Source organism: Pseudoliparis swirei, chromosome 20 (assembly GCF_029220125.1).
Source record: "Pseudoliparis swirei isolate HS2019 ecotype Mariana Trench chromosome 20, NWPU_hadal_v1, whole genome shotgun sequence".
In the NCBI taxonomy this organism is placed as follows: Eukaryota; Metazoa; Chordata; class Actinopteri; order Perciformes; family Liparidae; genus Pseudoliparis; species Pseudoliparis swirei.
The window spans coordinates 16,478,971-16,484,970 of NC_079407.1; positions in this window are offsets into that span (position 1 = coordinate 16,478,971).

Sequence of the window (6,000 nt, forward strand, 5' to 3'; positions counted from 1 at the left end):
TGTGTCTACAGGTGAGAACAGTTTGTGCATGCGAGCGCCGGTGAAATGGTAAACCATGAAGCACACATGGACATGTCAATGGGTCTCATGGACGTGTGTGTGTGTGTGTGTGTGTTGGTGTGTACTGTAGATATTTGTACAAGTGTGTTTGTGTGTGAGGTTGAGTGTAAGCTTGTGGTTAGCTGTCGCCCCCTGTGCAGATTGATGGCTTTCAGGCAGGTAATTTATGACCTCTCTGTGGCTGGCAGGGAGGAGGGTGACACACAACTTTCCCCGCAGATAAATAAGCGCTGCTCTTGGGCCCACGTCACCTCAACCCTGCATGTTTGTGAAAGAACAGATTTAGCACCCGCTCTTGTTTTAACTTCTCAAACAGCTCTTGGCTTTCTGCTGGTCTTCTCATCCTGCTTTCTTCTCTTCTTTCAGTCTCCACACATTTCTTTGTCTGCTCCCCTCTTTTAATACACTGTACCCTCCTACCCTTTTCCACCCTGTTCTTCTTCCACTTCTGGTTGTCTTTGTATTGCCCCTCTCTCAGCAGGGAACTGGGGACTTTGACGGGCCAGCCATCATTTACAAGAATATGGTGTGAAATCGATCTCACGGAGAACCCTGCTGCAACAGCAAATTTAGCAGGGAGGGCCGCAGATTAATTTCAAGGACTTTTTTCTCTGAAACTGTGAGAACATATGAAGGTGTGATATCATATTGCAATTTATCATGTGGCTATATTCTCTGTAAAACGAGACGGTTTCATCTGAGCTGGAATAATCATCAAATGGTGGCCGAGCCCAATCAATCCCTCCGTCCGTCTGAGTAATTCTTCCCCAGAGAAGGAAAGCTATAGTGAGTCGGGCAGGAGCAGGAAGTCGAATGGCAGACAGGGAGAGAGATGTGTGAACAGAGGTTGACTGATGGATGGGGAAGTTATTACACCGCTGGGAGGATGTGTCATTTATTGCCAGTTGCTTGTCTCTCGTTGCCTCTTGTTTCTTTTATGGCAGTGATTACAGAGCGGATGCATGGAGAAACAGCTCCCACAGAGATCCCCATCAGCCGTATAAAATACATGCACACAGATACACACACACACACAAACTCGATTTTAACCTTCCTCGGCGAGCCAAAAGCCACCATCAGGACAGTCAGGACATGATGGGTTGGGAGGAAGTCTTCAGGATAAGTTCCATTTGTCAGGTCTGCTGCAGGACCTTGTCTGTCCCTGATGTGATGATGTGCTTAAGCCGCAGTCCAGCAGACCTTGAACCATTTCCTCTGCTTCACTGTGTTGGGGACCCGTTAACAAGCACACAACCTGTACAGACAGGAGCTGTCCGTGTGCCTGTTTAAGACCATCGCTTCTGCCCAGGTCAGTCAATTGAAATGTCTGCAGAAATAGCAAAAACAGTTTCCACAATATAGATATGAATTCTGTATTTTCTCAGCAAAAAAACGAAAACTTTACCAATTAAAATTCATAATTTCAATCGCAGAGGAACGTCCCAGATTCAGAATGCAGAAGTTTTTTATTTCAATTTTACAAATCTAGCAAAGCTTAGAAAATGTTACATGTTTCGATAAGCGTCCGTACGAGAATTTAGCCGATCACAAAACCTTGTCTAAAGTTTGAGTGAGTCAATGACCAAGAAAGCCAGGTAGCTATGTCTACACTTCGTCTACGCCATGGCAACAAGAAAGATGCAGCTGGGCAGATGCAGCCTGAATGCAGAGTCCAGCCTTATTTTCTTCCCAAGGACAGTGGTAATTTAGTAGTGCCTGTTCCTGACACTGTGCCAAACCATGCTCTTCTTTGTCGTCCGATTTTTCATAATAACACTTTCTTCCAGGGCTAAACAATAACAGAAGGGAGGGACTTTAATAAGCCTCCATCTCAGCCCTGTGCAGCTCAGGGGCGTGTGGCAACAGTAACTGTGTGTATTTATTATTGATGGCTAGCACCTTGGCCCTGTGTTTGCAGTGGAGCAACGACACAGGAGAGAAACCAGGTCATATACTGCACACTGCCAGAGGCCCAGCTGACTCACCTAACCAGCGTTATTGCATTATTATTGCATTATTATTGCATTTCTTTCATTACTGCTGTCGCCTGCCATTTCAATACCTCTGACTTGGAGTCACAGTTCCCATAGAGTTTACCTTATGGCTTTTTGGAGAGCCATTTATACATCTACTCTATTTAACACATGCACACTCTTTCCATACCTCATCGTTCCTCTTCACTCAATCTTTACACCACACCCTATCCCGCCCTGTCTTTTTTCTTTCCTCCCTTATCAAGAGTTATTTTTCTCCTCTTTGAAGAACAGAGATAATGATTTGACTCGGAAACGCACCACCACTTCTATTCACTTTTGTGAAGTTGCTTCAAGGTATAATTTGCTGAATAAAAAAAAGAACATTTTGCTACAAACGTTTATTCAGTGTTTTACTCTAGGGTAGTACTATTCTAGCCTCGTAGATGATTATTTTCTGTTTAACGGCCTGGTTTACACATGGGTCTGTGCTGTGGGTGCAATTAGGATGGACAGGACGTTGTTGCTGGAAATTATGTTTTGAGGTCAAATTCATACTAAGCACATCAGCGATACCACATTGACCCCCTGTGTGTCTTTTATGTTTTAGAGGAGTACATTAACTTGTGTTGCTGGAATCATATTATACGACATCTAACACCCACACATTTAAGGGATAGTTAATTATAATTCGTGGGTGGAGGAGAATGTTCACCATTTGTAAACATTGAATCAGAGTATGTCCATCCCTATCAGATTTTTGTTTCAGAGAAGGCAGTCATTTGATTGTTAATTTTCTGGTATTTTTAAAATAGAAAAGATTTGACTATTTTTGTTTGAATTGTAAACATAATGGGGGCTAAATGATACCATCATGTTCTGTGTGAGCCATTACTGTTTCAAGATAATTGTGTTTCCCATGTTTAGCAGTAGGTCTGTCCATTGTATTGTCATGTTGGTTGGTACTCTGCATTTATTCCCACTGCATGGGTTAACGTTGGGGATTATGGCAGTCCTGCTGTAGTTACCGACAGCGTAGATGTTGATTTACAATTCAATGACAGATGACACCTATTGACACAACCAAATGGATGTATTGTACATGATTAGACCGCATTGTGCTTTCAGTATATCCCACTAGTGTTTACATAGTAGTGTTTACAGTCTTTGATTCACTTTGTGTTATAGATCGGCCATGGAAACATTTTCCTTGAATAGCCACTGAAAAAAAGACAATTGCTGTGCAATCAATAGCCTAAGTAATCGTGTTTATGTTCTGTCATTCTCTGTGAAAGAGAGGAACAAGCAGAGGGTTTGAAAGAGGAACAGCTTTGCTAAAAGAGTATGAAGCAGGGAATTACTGAGACATTCTCCAACTCTCTTAATGGTGTCTTTACTATCAACAGCCTCAACCAGCATCAGAACCTATATTTTTTAAGAGATGCGTGTCAGCAACAACAAAGCTGCTCTGGGCTACAAGCATTGGCTCTGGAGCTACACCACCACTATCAGCTCAGCTTTATAGTTGGGACACTCAAGTACATACTGATCCGACAAACTTCAAATATATATTCAAAGTCAATCAGCTTTATTTGTTCTTATCAAATTAAAGCATGTCAATTATATAGAATTTGCTATTTTGTATATTGTGAAGTCAGCCACACCACTCCGCTCCTCCGCTCTCTTCACTGGTTACCGGTGGCTGCCCGCATCCGCTTCAAAACATTGGCTCTTGCGTACCGTGCTGCGAATGGATCGGGATATGGTCAAGCCGTAAACCCCGGAAAGTTCACTCCGCTCGGCAACAACCAATCGACTTGTGACTGCGTCACTTCGAGCTAATCACTCGACAAAATCCAGACTGTTTGCTGTCCTGGCTCCTCAGTGGTGGAACGAGCTCCCCACTGACATCAGGACACCAGAAAGTCTCTACATCTTACGCCGCAAACTAAAAACACATCTCTTTCGACTATATCTGGATTCAAAAAATAGATTAGCACTTCAGTGGCACTTAAATGACACTTATGGTACTTTTGTAATTTGACTTTCTAGAAGAAATGTTACTTTCTGGATTCTTGTTGTTCTGAGTTTGTATGCATGGTTGAATGCACTTATTGTAAGTCACTTTGGATAAAAGCGTCTGCTAAATGACATGTAATGTAATGTAATGTAAAGTTCTGTTGAGTCATGTATTAGTACAAGTATGGAGTTGAGAGTTGGATAAATTGCTTTATTAATTGATTTCTATGTATCCACCAGCCAATTTACACAGACTGTCCATGCTCATCCTGTAGCCAACCTCTTTGATTTATGTTGTACTGTATTTTTCCGTGCGCTGTCTCATAAACTGTTCCATTCTGGCAAGAGGCACGGCCATGAGAGGACTTATAAGGCCAGAGGTGAGCAGCAGCCACATGTTCCTTAGGTCAGTCATAATTAGCTGGCCTGCAGCCTTGGGGCTCCATAAAAAAATTAGATAGGTCATCTCTATCTATGCTCAACTTGACCAAGCCTATTCCTGTGCTAGTTTTAAATGTGTTCAGTGACACCCCAACGAAGTGATTCCATAAAACGCCAGTCAAGAGTTCATTATGTTGTTTTTTCCCCTCCATGAATATTTCCAATATAGAGATGCACAAAGCTGTATGAAGGTATCAATGTAATATTGTTTCTTCCCTGTTGTCTTTTTAATTCTCCCCTCATTGCACATACTGCACTTTATCTTCACTAGAAAGCTGCTACCTAACTAATAAGAATTGATAATATCAAAGCAGGCTTTTATCAGAGGAATAGAAAATGAGTGTTATATAACAAAAGCACAGGAGCACTTTTTGAGTTTATAAGTTATTTTTAAGATATCATTTAGGTGCTGGGGAGATGTCTTGTTTTGTATTCGTGATCATTAAGGCTATGATGAGCTCTGTACAAAAGCTGGGTTTCTATTAATTGCAGCATATTACTAATTCATAGAAGTCAACATTTAGGTATTAGGGGTTCTGCAAAAAGAGAAAACTCTCTCCCCTCAGCCATTTTTTTCCACTTTTCAAGAGCCTGGTCTTGGAGCTGCTGGCTAAGTAAGGTGTTCCAGACATCCCGCTGCCTTGCAACATTTCCCGGCTCTTCCTGGGGAACTCTGAGGTGTGCCCAGGCCAGATGAGATATATATATATGACCTCTTCAGCGTTTTCCTCAGTCTCTTGTCAGTTGGACATGACTGGAAAACCTCCAGCGGTAGGGATCCAAGAGACATCATGATCAGATGCCAGAACCACCTTTCCCTATAAGTCAGAGCCCAGCCACCCGACATAGCAAACTCAATTTGGCCACTTATATATGCACACTCATTATTTCGGACAGCCCTGGTCAGAGGCCAACACCCACTGGACATGTCGTTTGACTTTGAGCTGTGTATAGGGACACAGCTCTTACTTTGGTTCTACAAGGACCAGATCTTACCAACAATCCCGGTACCCAATTTTTCAGCAGCACCCTCCACAGTCCTCAAAACACATGTAGACAATCACCAATGTCAATCACTAACCCTAGAGCAATAGGTACTTTGTTCGGAAAAGGGAAACCATGGGGATTGGACCCATTGAGCTCGGCATTGCACATTCAACTCTGTACAGCTCTCCCAGGTGCAGGCTGCCCCTCATCGGGCACATTTCCTCCGTGGTCCTGCGCAATTACATGCTATGGGGCCAAAAGTGAAGGTGTCTTAGGGCTCCGGCCGTGAGCTTTACAGCACTGCTCACCCAAGCCTCTCCATTGCCCACTGTGCCCTCTCTCTCTCTCCTCAGATGGACAGAGCTCCTTGCTCACCGGGCGACTGTCAACCCGGTGGTTTGTCCGCAATGCATGTCTGTGGTGACATCGGCAATCTACCCGACTGCCAGGGGGCAGTCCTTAATAAACATGTGGCTTTAATTCTCAAAACTACACATATTTTATCAAAAACATAGTTGAT